The sequence below is a fragment of the Alligator sinensis genome, unplaced genomic scaffold (genome assembly GCF_000455745.1).
Source record: "Alligator sinensis unplaced genomic scaffold, ASM45574v1 scaffold18_2, whole genome shotgun sequence".
Classification (NCBI taxonomy): Eukaryota; Metazoa; Chordata; order Crocodylia; family Alligatoridae; genus Alligator; species Alligator sinensis.
The window spans coordinates 471,134-487,750 of NW_005842281.1; the positions used below are offsets into that span (position 1 = coordinate 471,134).

Sequence of the window (16,617 nt, forward strand, 5' to 3'; positions counted from 1 at the left end):
TCCCCAATTCTGCTGATACAACTGTTCCACAAACTTAGTACACTATCAAGGGTTTACCCTGCCTCTTATAAAATTTGCTTCTAATTATAGCTCCATACTAAATCATTCCTCACCCTTCTCAAAATTCTCCCTTCAAAAATCTGAAGATTTATGTAATGTCTTCCAAGGTGCTTACCCAAATTCAAGATTTGTATCTCCTAAGAGTCAATGCCTTCATATTTCTGATTTTTTGCCACTGTTAGATCTGCCACCATGCTTCTGGTGAACTAGTGCACAGGACTGAAAGCAATATTCTAGGTGTGGCAGAACCAGAAGAACTATTACCTTGTCTCCTTGTAACAGAAAGGCTCTGTGTGCTTAACTTCGTTGTTCTCACATATACAGCAGTACTTCGGCCCCTTTGCATGTAGATTACCGAGGTCTTCAACTATATAACATACACATATACCTACACATGCACATACATATAGCACAGTTGTTTCTTAATACATGATATTACAAGCCTCCTCTAAAGTACGCAGCATTGTTCAGTATTCTGCGAGACTACTGTCTATGCCAAAGTACAGTGATCAATAGGGGTGTGCAAAGCTTCGGATCATGATCCAGATTTGGATTCGGAGATGATTCAGACGATTTGGAGGCCGAATCTATGAATCCAAATCGAATCACTAGAAGCTTTAGGCTTTCTGAATCAATTCGGAGCTTCTGAACAGATTGGGAAGATTCAGAAAAGATCTGGCGATTCGGCCATAGGGTATAATGGGGAATCAATGAAATATCTATAACTTTGTTGTTTTTTTGGCTAATTCAGTTTTAATGCAGTTTTCACCTCCCTGTGCCTTAACACACACACACACACACACACACACACACACACACAGTCACCTATATCATGAGTTTTGCTTGTCAGCAGTTTGAGGTGCAGTTTCCCAGAAACCCCTGCACCTATCTCCTTGAAGCTTGGCAGGCTTTGTGCCATCAGCAGCAGCCACCACCCCTGCAAGTTTCATCTGAATCAGCCAAAAAACAACAAAATTATAGATATTTCATTGATTTCCCATTGTACCCTATGGCCGAATTGCTGAATCTTTTCCAAATTGATTCGGCAGAATCAAATCAGAAAAGTGATTCAGATCTCCGAATCGAATCAGATGAATCTGAAATCAGCCAAATCCAAATCGTATAGATGCCTATTCACACAGGCCTAGTGATCAATATCCTTTTATCAAAATCAGGTTAGACAAATACTTGGCCAGGATGGTCTATTCAGGAATGATCCTGTCTTAAGCTGGGGACTAAACAAGATGACTTCATGAGGTTCCTCCCAGCCCTCCTTCCCTATCATTCTGTATCATAACTAAGCAACAATATTGTGACAATTTAGAAAACTTTCAACAATATGTGATGTCACTTGTATCCTATACTGTGACTCAGCAAATTATAGCAGATATCTTAATTTCCAAATTCAAACAATTATTTAAAAAATCCAAACAGTTAAAAATCAGGACTCTTAGCATAAGAAACATCAGTATAAGAGACTGTATCCTCTGGAAAACTGTTCATTTTTTCTAATCGCTATTTCCCCTTTTCTCTTTTCCACAGAACCAGCTGTCACAATATTTTGCCACGTCTTTTATTAAGTATGGATATTTTTCTGTAGTTTCACCATCTCTTAATTCTTAGAAGTCTCTCCCTCCCTCAGGTCTTCTGTCTGTAGACAATTCTTCCCATCATCTGTTCCCCACCTCCATCCTTATTGGTCTTCTACCTGCCATAGAATCTCTCTTTCACTGCCTGGATATTTAGTCTTCTTAATATCATCCCTCCACTTAAAGCAACTCCATGCTTCCTCTCATTCCAGAGGGGTCCATAGCCCCTAGATCCTGCTTTCTCTGGCTCCTCCAATCTTTTTTTCTGAAACTTGGTTTATCAGGTCTCTTACTGAGGTGAGGGGAGGTAAAAGTTGAAAGTGAAACAACTTGCACTCCCCACCCTACTGGCACACGAGTGTGCTACTGTGGATCTCAGACTGGGAACTGCCATAAAGGGCAGGCAGAAAACAAAGCCAGAGCCAGTTGGTGGTTGAAACAGCATAAGAATCTATGCAATTTACTTCCTGCCTGGGAACCTGGGAATTGCCAGAAAACCCATGGAAATTCCCAGATGTCCAGTGCAGTATGAGATATCTATATGCCTGAGCCACAGATTATTCAAAAAACCTCAAAAAAACCCAACAAAAAGTGAGTTTTCAATGTTTGCTCTTAGCTTAAGAGTTATTTTTGTGGAAATTTCAACAAAACAGTCACTCAAATCACGATCAAGTAAAAAGCTGACAAAAACTTACAGAAATACAGGAATTTATACTTAAAGGCTATTTTATAATGTATATTCATAATCCTAACTTAGCCCTGAATATATGTAAAAGAAAGATTTTTTTTAAATGTTTCCTCTGAAAAGAAGGACACTGAGTGATGGTCAGTCCCTAACAAAATCAAGCTGCAGATGAACTGCATCTAAAAAGGAGCATCAACAAATCACTGCAAGCTCTCCTGTGTCGGCTAACGTACAAGGGAACATTAATAGCTACATGCACAAGATCTCGTCACATATGCTCTCCTGTCAAATCGTATGCCAGATAAAATTAACAGAATTGGTAACAAAGCTGCTGGGATGAGGGTCAGATAGATTTTACTGTGGTCTTATGTGTAGGGTAAGAGGGAGGAGAAAGGGGGGGGAGGGGAAGAAAGGAATGAAGGCAGTTATCAAGGCATTTGTAAGTAGTGAGCTCTTGGAACAACATAAGAGTTGAGGGTCATGGGAAACAGAAGCTTTGCTCACCCTTCTTCCTGGCAAAGGTTTCTGCACTTGGGTAGTGAGCAAACAGTGTTCTGCAAGAACGGAGGAGGAAGGGGGGAGAAAAAACAGGAAAATTAAAAATGCGTATATTTAACTCATCTAAAAAAATAGTGCAACTCTGCTTTAAAGGAAATGAAACACATTCTGCAAGAAATTCCTTTAAGCCCTTTGCTCTTAGACATACAACAGTTGATTTAATTCCTTTGATCAGACAGTAAAGATCAGATTCTCATAAACTTCAATACTGCATATAGGAGTCCGTTATTCTTAAAGACACATGCACAGAAACTGATGTGATCAACGACTATTTATAGCATCATATACTTAGACTCTTTCACATTAGGGAAGTAATACAGCCATGGTGTAAAGGAGATAGACATATGGTAAACGGGTTCAACAGACAATATTTGTAGGGGTGCACCAATAAAGATTTTCTTGGCCAATACCGATAGCCAATGATTAACCAATCGTATCGGCTGATGCTGATCTGATAACCGATATTTTAGTAATAGTGCAGGCATTCTAAAGTACTGACATAAATAAATCTTTTTGTTTGTTTTGCATTTATAACACACACACACACCTCCCAACTCCTCCAGCCCTCTGAGGAAGGCGGTGATCACCTTATTCCCATGCATGTTGCCCACTCATCCCCAGCTCCTACCCACAGCCCCACTCCCTGCACAGCCTGTGCTGCCATCCTGGGCAGGCGGGGTGGACCCTCACACAGACAGTGGTGCTAGATGCACTGGGAGCCCCAGAGCATGCTGTTAACTCAGCACCAACAGGCCCCATGCAGCTGAACTTCTGTGGCCACCAGGGTAAAACCACTTTTGCAAAGGCCCCCAATGCCCAGTGGAGCAGAACGTCCTTCGTGCAGACCCTCGCCCCACCCACACACATCCCAACATCTTGGCAGTAGCCCAAGTGCCCAGGTCCTTACTGCGCGTGCAGCATTGTCATGGCAGTGGCAGCAGCAGCAGGAGCTAGTAACAGTCCCTTTGTTACTGAGTGCAGCACCCGGTGATCACTCCCTGGTGCCCTCTCGCCCTGCTCACTGGTACCTATAGTCTGCTGTGGACTTGAGCCACTGACAGGGAACAGGGACCAGACTATGCTCGCCAGGGCACTCCAGGCATGAGGCCACAATTAATTGGCTACAAAGACCAAAAAAAAACAATGACTAATAACGTCATTTCTCCTTTTATTGGTGCTGATCCAATAGCCAATTGATATATGCACCCCTAAAAATTTGGACATAAATTTCTTGTTAGAGGATTAACTGTAGAACTGAGCATTCACCGATGGAAAACTAGTTCATTACTTGTTCTTGATACTGAAACATCCTACATTTGCTCAGTATAAACTAGATACATCAGTGCTGTGCAGCTCTTCTTCACAACCATAAATACCCAAGAGTTATTCAGATACTTCACTGATAGGAGACATGCAAGTACATAGACCAGTTTCCTTGTTGTGTGTACCAAACTATGTTTAGAAAGTTGTTTCAAGTGAGTCTCACTGCACTTGAAAATGCTTGAATTCTATTACAAAATATCAAGAAGATGGCATTTTAATTGTCAAATGCCAGTTCTGACTTATTTCAGTTAATATTTAATAAAACTATTCATTAAAAATGAGGGGAAAAACCTAAAATGTTGCATGAGGATTCGAGTCTAGAAATTATAGCAAGGGATCAAATTTTTCAGAGGTGCTTATTAATGCCATGCTGGGAAATCAGGTCAAACTACTGTAGACTAAGCCTGAAGAACAGTGTATAAAAATGTTTATTAATAAGGTGATTATCTAACTGCATCACTGTATTTTCTCCAAATGAACAATAGTTCCTGCAAATCTATAATCAAGGACATCAGAGCAGCTCTGCTTTAGCTTAATCAAAACCTGAGTGCACCACTGATTCACCATCAATTCTTCTACTTTCAGCCTAACTCTGAGCCACTAAAATATTACAAATACCTGAAAAAAGTAGTAGGAATATTCTACTGTGTAAATACAAATCCTGTGTAAAGACAAATCAGTACTTAAGAACTAATTTACAAAAACCATGCTGTATGCATCTTCAGTAGAAGAGTAATTTAGATGTACTTTGCTGGAATGTGACTAATTTAACCTGTCTAACAAAACAGCACAAGATAAAGCCAGTTCTCCTCTGTAAAATTAATCTAGTCCAGTGATTCTCAACCAGGGAGTGCCTTTAGATCCTTTCAGGGGTACCACACAATGTTAGCACTGTTTTTTGTGCAAATGTGATTTACAGGATAAACCCAGAGATTTCAAAACAGGAATCCATAGTGTTAAATACCGTATGACCTGTTGTGGTCTTTCTGAGTTCTTTGAAATAGAAGACTTGCTCTATTATTTGCTGTAGCCAAGGACTGAATAAGAACAGATGACATTTTCAGAGGGGTGCCTTGAGTCTAAAAAGGTTGAGAACTGCTGATCTAACCTTCAAATTACATACTGGTAGCAGAAACAAAGGTCCAACACTTTTCATCTGTTTATTTTAGGTAACATTTCAATTTCTTGAAACAGTTCCCATCTCCTTTTGCCAAAAAATTCAGGTATTCATTACTGAACTAAGGGGCATACTCTCTTCTCACAATGTTTCATGCACACTAGTGTCCCTTGGAATACCTACTAATGTACATTTTAATATGTTAACCGTTTTCTCCCTCATTGGTCATGAAATACTAGACACATTACAACAGGGACTTGCTCGCTGAGATGCTTTTAACACTTACGTCATTATAAATAATAATTACATAAAAAGCTAAATTGAAATAACTTTATTTAGGTTGCAAACTCAAGCACCCAAAAATTAGCAAATACCACTCCATAGGCTACCTCAACAATTTTAATTCTTCTCTTGGTATGTATGCATTATAACAGTTTTTAATTACATGCCCACATGCTATTTTCCCCCACAGGAAACCCTGGTATTATTCAGTGCTTATGATGGACAGTGCTCACAAAATGGATTCAGTATTTGTTTTCTTCTTACTATGTGATCCCTATCCATTACTTCCTGCATAGCACCCAATGTTGGATGGAAAATGAAATTGTCCCCCAGTGAAAATTCTACTTTTTGTGACAAAACTACCAAAAGCCAAAGTTATTTTTTTTAACAATCCAGGACGGTATTGCTGCTTCATGACTAAGGCAGTAGTTAAAATTGGTTTAAACCAATCAAAAATGGTTTAAGATGGCTTATACTGGTTTTCATCAAGCAAACATTCCAGAATCTTCTATAACAGTGGTGACCAAACTTTTCAACAGGTGTACTACTAGGTAAGCCATACCCTCTCCCCAAGTACCACTCATTTCCTTTCCCTGACCTATTTGCTGATCTTCTCTCTCTCCCTGCCCTACCTGCCGCTGTGCTCCCTGCCCCCTCCCAGATTCACCACCGGCAAAACATAGGAGCTGCCCATGCCACTTGTGGCATGTGTGCTGCAGGCTGGCCACCCCAGGTCTACAACGTACGTGAACATCCCTGAACATTCCACAAAACTTCCAGAAGCTGCAAGTTGATTCGTACTTTTTGTCCTTGATAATTCCGCTCTAGGCATATGAAAGTACCGATCCCAAATTGCTCCTCTCAGAAGTTTTCAGGATGAATAGAAACCAGAAACATAAAAGTCTTCATTGAAAAAACAATTTAGTTCCAAAATCTGTTATACTTTGGACTCATCTGCAAGTATGTGTACCATCGCCAGTAGAAAGAATTTTCTCAATTTTTAGTTTAATCTAGAATAAACTAAGGAACAGGATAGGGGTAGTGAAAGTGATCAAAATGGGTCTTTTGTTTGTTTTTTCTGAATTTTTACTGATTTTTTAAAAAAATGTAACAAAAAAATCAGAAATACATACATATGTACTTATAAATATAAATATAAATATATCAGCTATACATGTCAACTTGAACTATGTACATGTCTATCAAACAATAAGTAATGAAAGGAAAAAAGAAAAATGGAGGAGGAAGAGACAGAAGAAGAAGAAAAAAGTGTGCAAGGAGTAACAATTTAGTTACCAAAATATTCTAAGAACTCTTTCTAAATTGCAAACTTTTCAAAGCAGTTAAGCCTGCAAAATATGACTCTCTCCAAAAATGCTAGCTGTGCAATCTCATCAAACCATATTTCAACCAATGGAGATGCCTACTGTTCCAATGCTGTACTATAATAATCCTGAACATACACTGTTTAGTGCCAAGGTAGGTGAAAGAGAGCTAGATTCTGAATCAGAATATTGAAGAACAAAGTTAAGTATGCAGTGAAGGGTTCTTTTTTTCTGTTTTCTTTTTGTAGATTGAAGATTATTTAAGAATATCACAAGCAGGTTTTTTTCTTCTTTAACGCAAGTAGCTAAAATGAAGAGAGAACAATATATAGATAACTTCACTAGATATCATTTCTCTAGTTGGTTCTGGAGGTGCCACAGACAGACAAACAGGCTAGGGACAGAAGTTACACATAAACCCGTGAAGTGACCAGAAAGTGGTTTAAACCTGTTTAAGCAGAACAGAAGCTCAGTGCACATAAACCAGTTTCAAATAGCCAACACTGGTTTAAGATAAACCTGGTTGAATATAGTATCAGGCTTAACTGATTTTGGTCCAACCAGTTTATTAAACTTCTGTTGCAGACCCCTTCCTAATTCAACTTAAATCAGAGTCCCCCAGCATCCTAGCATGCTTTTCAGCCCTGGGCTGATCTGTGCTGTCTGCACTAGAGAGCAGGGCTGGCCCTGTACTTCTTCTCCCTAGCTGGAGCAGAGAGGGCTGACTCACTGCCTCCCTCAGGCAACATCTGGCTGAGGTCTGGGGCCAGAGAGTGGGGTTAAACTCACCTTCCCCAAGTACAGAGCTTCCCTGCCCTGCTGGCTTACTTAGTGCTGGCTGCAACTGTGAGCTACAAATCCCAGAGGCACCTGGAAAGCAGGAAGAGGAAGTGATGAGCAACCCTGCAGTCCTGCTGCTGTGATTATGGACTGAAAATCCCAGTAACCTCAGGGGCAGCAGGAACTAGAAACAAACACACAGTCCATGCTGGCTATATGCTAGAAAGCCATACTATAGTGACCCCCAGCTTCTGGCTTGAGCTACTACAGGCATATGAGTGCATTTCCTGAATCACAAGTGAATGTCTGTTCATTTGCTTATTGGTTCAACCTTTGCAGCTTAGACTAACCTACAAAGACTGAATCACTTCAGCCTTGGGCCTTTTGACTGTCTGTACTTAACCATAGACATGAGGTCTAGGGACTGACATTACACATAAACTGGTTTAAGTGATCAGAAACTGGCTTAAACCTGGAACACAACAGACATTCAGTGCACATAAAACAGTTTCAAAATGGCCACAACCAGTTTGAGATAAACCTGGTTGGATATAGTATCAGACTTAACTGATTTGGGTCAAACTGGTTTATGCAATGTCTGTCCCAGACCACTTACTGGTTTAAGATAAACCATATACCCCCAGCATCCTGGCATGCTCTCTGGGTTGGGTGGAGCTCTCTGCTCCACAGTAGGGTTGGCCCCTCCCCTCTGCTCCCTGGCTGCAGGTCTGTCCCCCCAACCACCACTCCCTCCACTGTGGCACTTCTGGTTTTGCGCTGCCAAGCCCCCATGGCCCGGGGAATAGCAGGCTGCAGGCTCCCTGTTCCTTGGGGCCCATGGGAAGGGCAACAATGCGGTGGGAGGGGCGGCAACACCCTGGACACAGTGGGGGAATAGAGGCCCGAACAGGCAAAGACACCTGTTTAGGCCTCTCAATTAACCAGCATATTTTGTTATCTGGCACCCCCCCATTCTGCAGGGGTGCCGGATAACAAAGCTTTTGCTGTAACTGTTTTTTCTCCCCTAATGAAGAGGAAGGGGATTAAAAACTGTCTGATATTAACAATAACACTTTGAGATGTTTGGGCTGCAAATCTTGTTATTTGCATACACTTTTTTCACAACAGAATTTAGCATGATTTATATAGTTTCGGTAATAGTTACTTAAAAGATTGATTTTAAGATTTCAAAATTCATTCTCTCACATCTGAGAGTAAGGAGAAAAATAGCTTCATAAATTTATTAGGCTGAAGATTTTATAATAGAATCAGTACCCATTTTTTAAATGGGGTGTGTGTGTGTGTAAATATCCACTAACAAAATAAAATTTTATTTACTGCAATGATACAAATCAGGAAAACTATCCAGATATTTTCCCTTGACTTTAGTCTCATTGGAGATTACTGAAATTCCTGATAAAATTTACTGATTAAAAAAGCATTTAAGATTAACACCAGTTGACTTATTTTAAAAATAAATGCAAAAGACTTCATAAAATTCAAAACATAAATATGAAAGTAATCAAAAGTTGTAATGTGTACTTTCTACAGTAAGTGAAAAGTAACATCATACAAGATTACTATACAGTTAGCTCAAAGTCATCAGTATAAGAAACGCTGTACCAAAAAACAAAACAAACTTACAATGTTATTTTTTATATTAGAGATATATATTATTTATAAAAACATATAGATGAACATTTCTATTATCTTGAATTTAAAAAATAATACATGATCATATACTGCATTTAGTCAAATATAAGACAGGGTTTTTTACTCCCAATTGACATGACAGAAAAGCCCCTCACTTTATAATTGCATACAAAGAAATATCACTAACTACATTACCTAACACTAAACTGCTGCCAAAAGCAGCATGTACTCAGCAATGGACACAAACTATGAAGCTGATTAAAAGCAGACAATACTAAGTATGACTATAAAGCACGTGGTCCACATTGGGCCAAGGCTTATGGGACCTTTTTAAGGGCCACAAATAAAATAAAACAAAACACAAACAAACAAAAACTGACAGTTGCTCCCCCAGGAGGTAATGGCACTGGGTCTGGAGGTACTCTAATACCCTCACCTGGTGCCAACACCCTCGCCTGGTGCCAAAAATGCTGATAGGAACCTACCTCAATGGCAGGTAAAGGCAGTCCATCTGAATAAGACATATGGTAGGGACCATTAAGCACAGTCCCCCTCACTGGCAACTCTTTTGCAAGTCATGATGAGCCACTATATTGCATACATTTTGACTGCCTCTTCATTCCCGCAGGTGAGCCACGCCTTTCTCATTTCCAATTATTCCTATGTCTTCACAAGCCTTGAATATCTGGCAAAAATCAGGGGAACAACCCAGCAGCACGTTAGCCCTAAAAGCAAACACATGTGCAAACTAATGAGTTACCTGACTTAGATAAAGCAGCACTCCAGAGGTAGATAAGTGGATTGCTTGAGAGGCAGAGGCAGTGAGCAGAGAGACAGACTCTCCAGAGAGCGGAGCAGTCACCGGAGAGCCCCTTTTGCAAATGGCAGAGCACACCCAGGATACAGCTGCAAGAACCCAGGAGATGCAGACTGCTCCAGTGCACAGTAACTTAGAGCACAGAAGTTTTAGTTAAAGCAATAGCTAACTTTTTTTTTTTTTCATTTACCCAGAGCAGGGAAGCTCTGTTAAAGCAACACCTTTCCTTTACGGTTGGACAGGAAATGGCTACAAGCAGTGAAGTGGAGGCCACAGAAGTAGCCACAGAGACAGGCTGCTGAGCCCTGTCAGGGGCAGAAGCGTGAGCCACAGCAGTGCCAGAAGGGCATGAGAGGGCTTGAGCCCTTACAGGGCCGGGCACAAGGTAGGCAGGCAGAAGCCAATAGAGCTACAGCCTGAGTCAGACATCACAGCACAGAAATTTGGCTTGAGGCTGGGAGGACCAGGACTGGGGCCTGAGAAGGGTGAGGGAAAGACACTGGAGTCTGAGAAGGGCATGAGGAAGAGGCAAGAGCCTGAAAAGGGCGAGAGCCAGAGACAGGAGCCTGCAAATGGCAAGGACACAAGACAAGGGCCAGAAGAGGAAACGAAGAATGGGGTCCAGAAGCTGAGGTCCAGGACAGTGGGCTTTGGGCTAGAGATGCTCAGATAGAGAAAAGGAGCCAAGGCCAAGAAGGCCAAGAGCCCCTACAGATGCTCTGAGGCCTAAGGGGCTGAACACCGCACTGGCGACAAGCTGCCCTGTGGACAGAACAACTGGTAAAATCTGCACGGCAGGGGCATGACTGTAGAGCAGGGATAGGTAATTATTTCGGGTGGAGGGCCACTTACTGAGTTTTGGCAAGCCATCAAAGGCCGCGTGACAGGCAGCCAGGGGCAGATAAATATAAATTTTCTAAAATTTTTAGCGGCCCCGTGGGCCAGACAGAATGGCCTGGTGGGCCGCATCCAGCCCACAGGCTGCATTTTGCCCACCCCTGCTGTAGGGGTAGTTGGAGGCTACAAACATGGCCCTTAAGACACCTGGTATCCAAAGACACCAATAAGGCCAAAAGAGGGCCACAGCAGATTGGATATCTCTATCCAAGAGGTCTAGCAGTAAACTAGATGCTCTCTGGGCCTAGGGCAGCCTCCCAACCTTTTTTTTTTAAAGCATCAAGGCATGGCAGGTAAGTAGGAAAGAAGGACCCAAGGGAGGGAAGAAGGCAGGAGTCATACAGTCACAAGGGGGCAGTATAACGCCACTTGACACAGGCCCTGCCACAAGTATCCATGCTAAAACTTGCAGCAGTTTCAAAAAAAGGTAACGTACCAATTCTGGATGAACTAAGCATATGGGTATGATATGCAAATTGCTACAGCCATGTTTAATTTCAAAGTTATTGTTTTCAAATTTGTTCTTCACTTCTAAGTGACAGTTAGGAGGAGGCATGGGCTGCCAAAGAAAAAAGTTGAGGGAAAGCAGAAAGCAAAGGGACTACCTGATCCCCGCCCCCAAATTTATTTTCCCTGCTGTAGCAGTGGAAAGGGGACAAATTCAAGGCAAACTGCCAATAATTAGATTCTATACTTGGAAAATTATAACAAATGTATACATTTCCCCCATAAAGAATCTGATTATTCTCATAATCAGGGTCATCTTCTATTTGAGTGAATACAGTAATTAAGGACTACTCTATTTCATAAGCACAAGAGGCAAAGATAAAACTGCATGTGCAAATTTAACTTTTGTATTTCTCAACTCTCATGGCTAAATACTGTAATATGAAAATGTATAGTAACGTACTGAATAGAAATTTTTTAGCATATTTTAATTAAACAAGAAAAGGTATTTCCACTTGAAGAAAATTCTGAATCTTAAATTTCCAGAGAATCCAAAAAAGCATAGGTATATACCATAATCTGGGAATATTTTACAAGACAGCACCCAGGCACCTCATGATTTTTAATAGGCATTTTATACAGCTGTGGAACTCTCAACAAATATATTGAGAGTCGGGTCAAATTAAAGAGTCTTAGAAGCTCTTCTCCCTTCTCCCATGCACTTTGTTCTGAATGTTTAATTGCATACAGAACAGTGTCCTAGATGCTATTCTTTGAGAGAGACATTTTATTAGTATATATAAAAAAACTAAACTGAAGGCTTTAAGTAAGGGTTTCCTGAATAAAATTCTGATGTTAACCTAAAGTAATATGTTTTTATCAATGATTGCTTGTAGTCTGCCTATACTGCTCTGCTATCTGTTAGTTTTTCCTTGCATAGGAACTTTACATATAAAATAATACAGCTTATCCACTTAAAATATATAAATATACTCTTTTTTATCAAATCAAACACAGGCAGGGGAATTCAGATATGCGAACGGACAATCAAAAATAGTGAAAAAACAATCCAAAATTTTTTTTTAAGTTCTACAAGTTAAAAAATGGAATGCATACACTAAAGCACTATATTTAAACTTGCACCATTACATTCAAATCACATAATTAAATGTTTAGCAAATAGAACTTTAGTAAAGCAGAGCTAGAAGGACCTCGGGAAATCATCTAGTTTAGACCCTTGCTCAAGGCAAGGTCATCCCTGTCTAAACTGTTACAGATCAATGTTTATCTGAGCTGCTCTTAAAGACTTCTGAGGATAGAGATTCCAAATCCTTTCTAGCCTGTTCCAATGCTTAGCCACCTTCATATTGAGAAACATCTTCCCAACAATCAGCTAAAATCATATATGACATGGCTTGGTTGGCTTCTATGAAGTGATCAGTTTCACATGTACATCTTACAGTCAATATCCTCATGTCAGTCATGGATAATTATTTACAGGATACTGTCTGTGTTTTAGTTAATCTACTTTATGCATCTCAGATGATACCGTCTCCATGCCCCTCCTGAAGCAATTACAACAATCCTTTCCATCAGGGCTCAAAAGTGCTAGCCATTTCCAGTCACATAATAAACTTCACCCATATCAGTGACCGCTGACAGCTTATTTTGCACATGTTCAAATTGTGATCATACATGCACTAAAAGGAGTGTCACATGACTTCTGAGTGATTTGACATGTGTTTCCTTCTTAAAGGAGCTTCCATGTATCCACGAGTTTTGCTAAGCCATTTCTAACTGAGGAAGGGGGAAGAAAATAATAACTGACAGTTTCTTTCAAATATAATCCACTTGTGGCCCCAAAATGAGGTACTGCTCACAATAAGTTAGATAAATCTAGAACGTACCCTCTTGTCTTACATTAAACATTTAAATGAGCTTTTCATGCATCAACAGTTATGTATGCTAACAGTTAGCTGAGCTACATGGGGCAGTTTGCATCTCAGAGCTACTGTTTCAGGTTCACCATATCTTTGTATTGGTTACACAGTTTGTGCTTGAGCTTTCCCTTTGCAACTGTGTGGAGACCCGCTGTTTATTTTTAAATGAATCTAGAGATGTCAGTAAAACAAAATAGTTTCAGAGAAGCACCAAAGCTAGTAGGGATATCCAAATACAAGTCAGCACTTGCCAAGATCTCCAATCATCCTTAATTTGTTCCCTTTGCCCATTACAGCCACAGTGGTTATATTCTGCCTGTACATCACACGTCTGGTCAGCCTCCTCTTCTGAACACTCCCTATACTGGACTCGTGCTCTTTAATTGTTGAATCTGATCAAAATCTAGGCACCACCTCTCACTTTAGGTCTCTAAACACCACCTTGGGAAACAAATTCCCTGTCCTCCTGAAAGCAGCAACTTCTAGCCCAATCTCCCTAAGCCTTTAAACTACTGCCAGTTCCCTTGTCCCTAGCAGCTTTAGCATGTCTTTTGCAGCTCTTCAGCCTTGTGAGCATTGTGATTTCAATGCAAGTTTTAAGGGGCACGCAATAGGTGGGGCAACACCACAAACTTTCCAGAGTTTCTAAGATAATCAATTTTTTTGGCAGCAGCAAAGAAAAATCAGCAACATCAAATTACTAATCCTTGCTTCCCTTTCTTCATACTCTAGAGCTACTTGGTAAAAATCCCCTTTCCTCAATCTCTAACATCTGCAGTCATTGTTTTTTAGCTTCTGGCTGTGTAGCAGTTGAAAAGGTTTTCTTTTGCTCTGTAAACCTGGCCTTTTACAAGTCCTAAATTTTTAAATGCTGGGGGTGGGGGGTTGTTTCCTTTCTGGGGTAATGCCACTATTACAAATTTTTTTTGGACTTGGTCAGTCTGGTTTTCCTAAGCACCCATTTAAATGGGAATTAACTATGCTAATGGTTTGCCACTGGTCTGGTAGAAGATAGCAGATAGTTGACTCCACCTCCACAGAAGCATTCAAATTCTTAATTACTCATCAGGATTCTTAAATTGTCCATAGAGAGATCTTCCAAATCAGCATACCTTTCACACCCAACAAGACAAACTATCATCATTTCACTCTTTGGGGAATTAATATGTCCTGACAAATATTTATAAAATAACTGAAGATGAGTCTTTGTTAAATCCAAACTACCCAAAGCAATAAAGTCTGATGGGCTCTGCTAACTCTTAAATCAGTCATTTATTTAAGCAGTTAAAATAAGTGACCACAAACATAGGTTTCTCTGAACTAGGGTTTCCAGGTTTAAAACTTAATCAATAGCAATTTTACCCAAATCTAAGACAGCTCTGAATTTAAATCTACCACTACACATGGAAATTTTATAATTTATACAGGGAGACAACAGGACAGGAGAAACAGCAGGGGTGCGCAGAGCAGCTGCAGCTCTGACTAATTCCAAACCCCTATTTGGACCAGAGTCAGAGCCACATTAGTTGTACCCTGCTCCCAATCCCTTTACTCAAATCCAAGATAAGGGCTTCTTTGCCTCCCCAGGTGAAATGTGGAAAAATCTTGTCTTGGATTCCAGTAAATAAAGTATTCTGTTTGGGTTTGTGAAGTACATGGTTTGAACCATAGCAGAAAGCAGTAAGAGAACAGTCTAGAGCTCTATACCAATAACTAGTTAAACTGTTGACCCACAACTGCTCCAAAACAGTTTCTTGCCTCTACCTGTTAAATACCTTGACTGACATTCCCTAGTAAATGCTTTAAAAAACTGCTATCAGATGGCCCAGGTATCATTCAAGGTTATTCTTTGGTGTCAACAGCTTTTCTTTAAGTGTGAAAGAAAAAACTCAAGTGGAGAAGTGGGAGAGGAAGGGACAGAGCAGGGTAATGATTTATCTCACATTAGGATACAGGAGAAGACTGAAAAATGAATTCTAACTGGCCAGTGTAAATTCTGAAGGGTTTTTACTCCATGCATGCTCCTTTTTGTTCCTAATATGTGCAGTATTAATCATGGCTCTCTCTCAAAGAAGCTTTTCTAGTTGATATAAGGAGCTTGCAGCACCACTTAAATGAAAAAGGTAGTACTGATTTTCAGGGCCTTTGGGCTAGGGACAGAAATTATATATAAACTGGTTTAAGCGATCAGAAACTGGTTTAAACCTGTAAGAGAACAGATGTTCAGGGTACATAAAGCAGTTTGAAAATGGCTGAAACTGGTTTGAGATAAACCTGGTTGAATGTAGTATCAGTCTTAACTGATTTGGCTCAAACCAGTTTATGCAATGTCTGTCCCAGACCCCTCACTGGTTTAAGATAAACCAGACTCCACCAGCATCCCAGCATGCTCTCTGGCCTGGGCTGGGCTCTCAGCTCCACAACAGGGCTGGTCCCTCCCCTCTGCTCCCTTGCTGGAGCTCCAGCAGAGACTGCAGGCATCTGCCTGGCTATTTCTCCACCTCCCACGACACCCCACCCTTCTGCAGACACCTCAGCATTAGCTAACAGACCACAAGCTGGCTACAGTCTGTGCTATAGGAGAAACAAAGGCAAACAGGCTTTTTGGAGCTAATTAATACATAGCTAGTAATGTCCTTCCTTGGAAAAGCTGTTTAAGAAGAGACTGAACTAATGGAGAAAGGCTTTGTGTTCTTAATGGGTTGATAAACACCGAGTTAGAGGTAATAAGCGTTCTCTGCTGGGCTGCTCAGGCGGGGGGGGGGGGGGGGGGACGGACATCAGAGCATCCTGCCCAGGCCTGGCCACCATGTCCTCTCCCCCCCTCCATAGCACAGCTCTGTGGAAGGGATAGGAGGGCTGCTCTAGCCACTGTAGGCATGTGCCTGAATTTTTTCAGTCCAGAGTGTTACAAACCAGTTTAGCCTAGCCAGGTTGGACTTACCTGTAAAATTTGAATCAATTCAGGCTCAGGCTTTTTGAATGTCTGTCCCTAGCCCTGAAGGGCAGAGGAGAGTGGGGAATAAGGATACAGTTATATCACACCTCCAAGTTTCATGGGCCATTTCTGGGAATGTTCTTAAGAGACATTAACGTACAAGTAAAATAATAATTGAAAGTAATGTGGGTAAATCAATTTCTAGA

General features: G+C 40.8%; 1 protein-coding gene across 4 annotated transcripts in view; it reads right to left on the reverse strand.

Annotated features, from left to right (window-relative positions):
- The window catches only part of ARHGAP42 (Rho GTPase activating protein 42), a 332,737-nt gene that overhangs the window by 289,723 nt on the left and 26,397 nt on the right, over positions 1-16,617 (reverse strand). The window contains exon 1 of one of the 4 annotated variants that reach the window (XM_025209312.1): positions 2,839-2,862. The exons of the other annotated variants lie outside the window; for them this stretch is intronic. The gene's annotated coding sequence lies outside the window, so the exon portion shown is untranslated. Of the gene's footprint in view, positions 1-2,838; positions 2,863-16,617 lie in introns of those variants that run through there. 4 annotated transcript variants of the gene reach the window in all.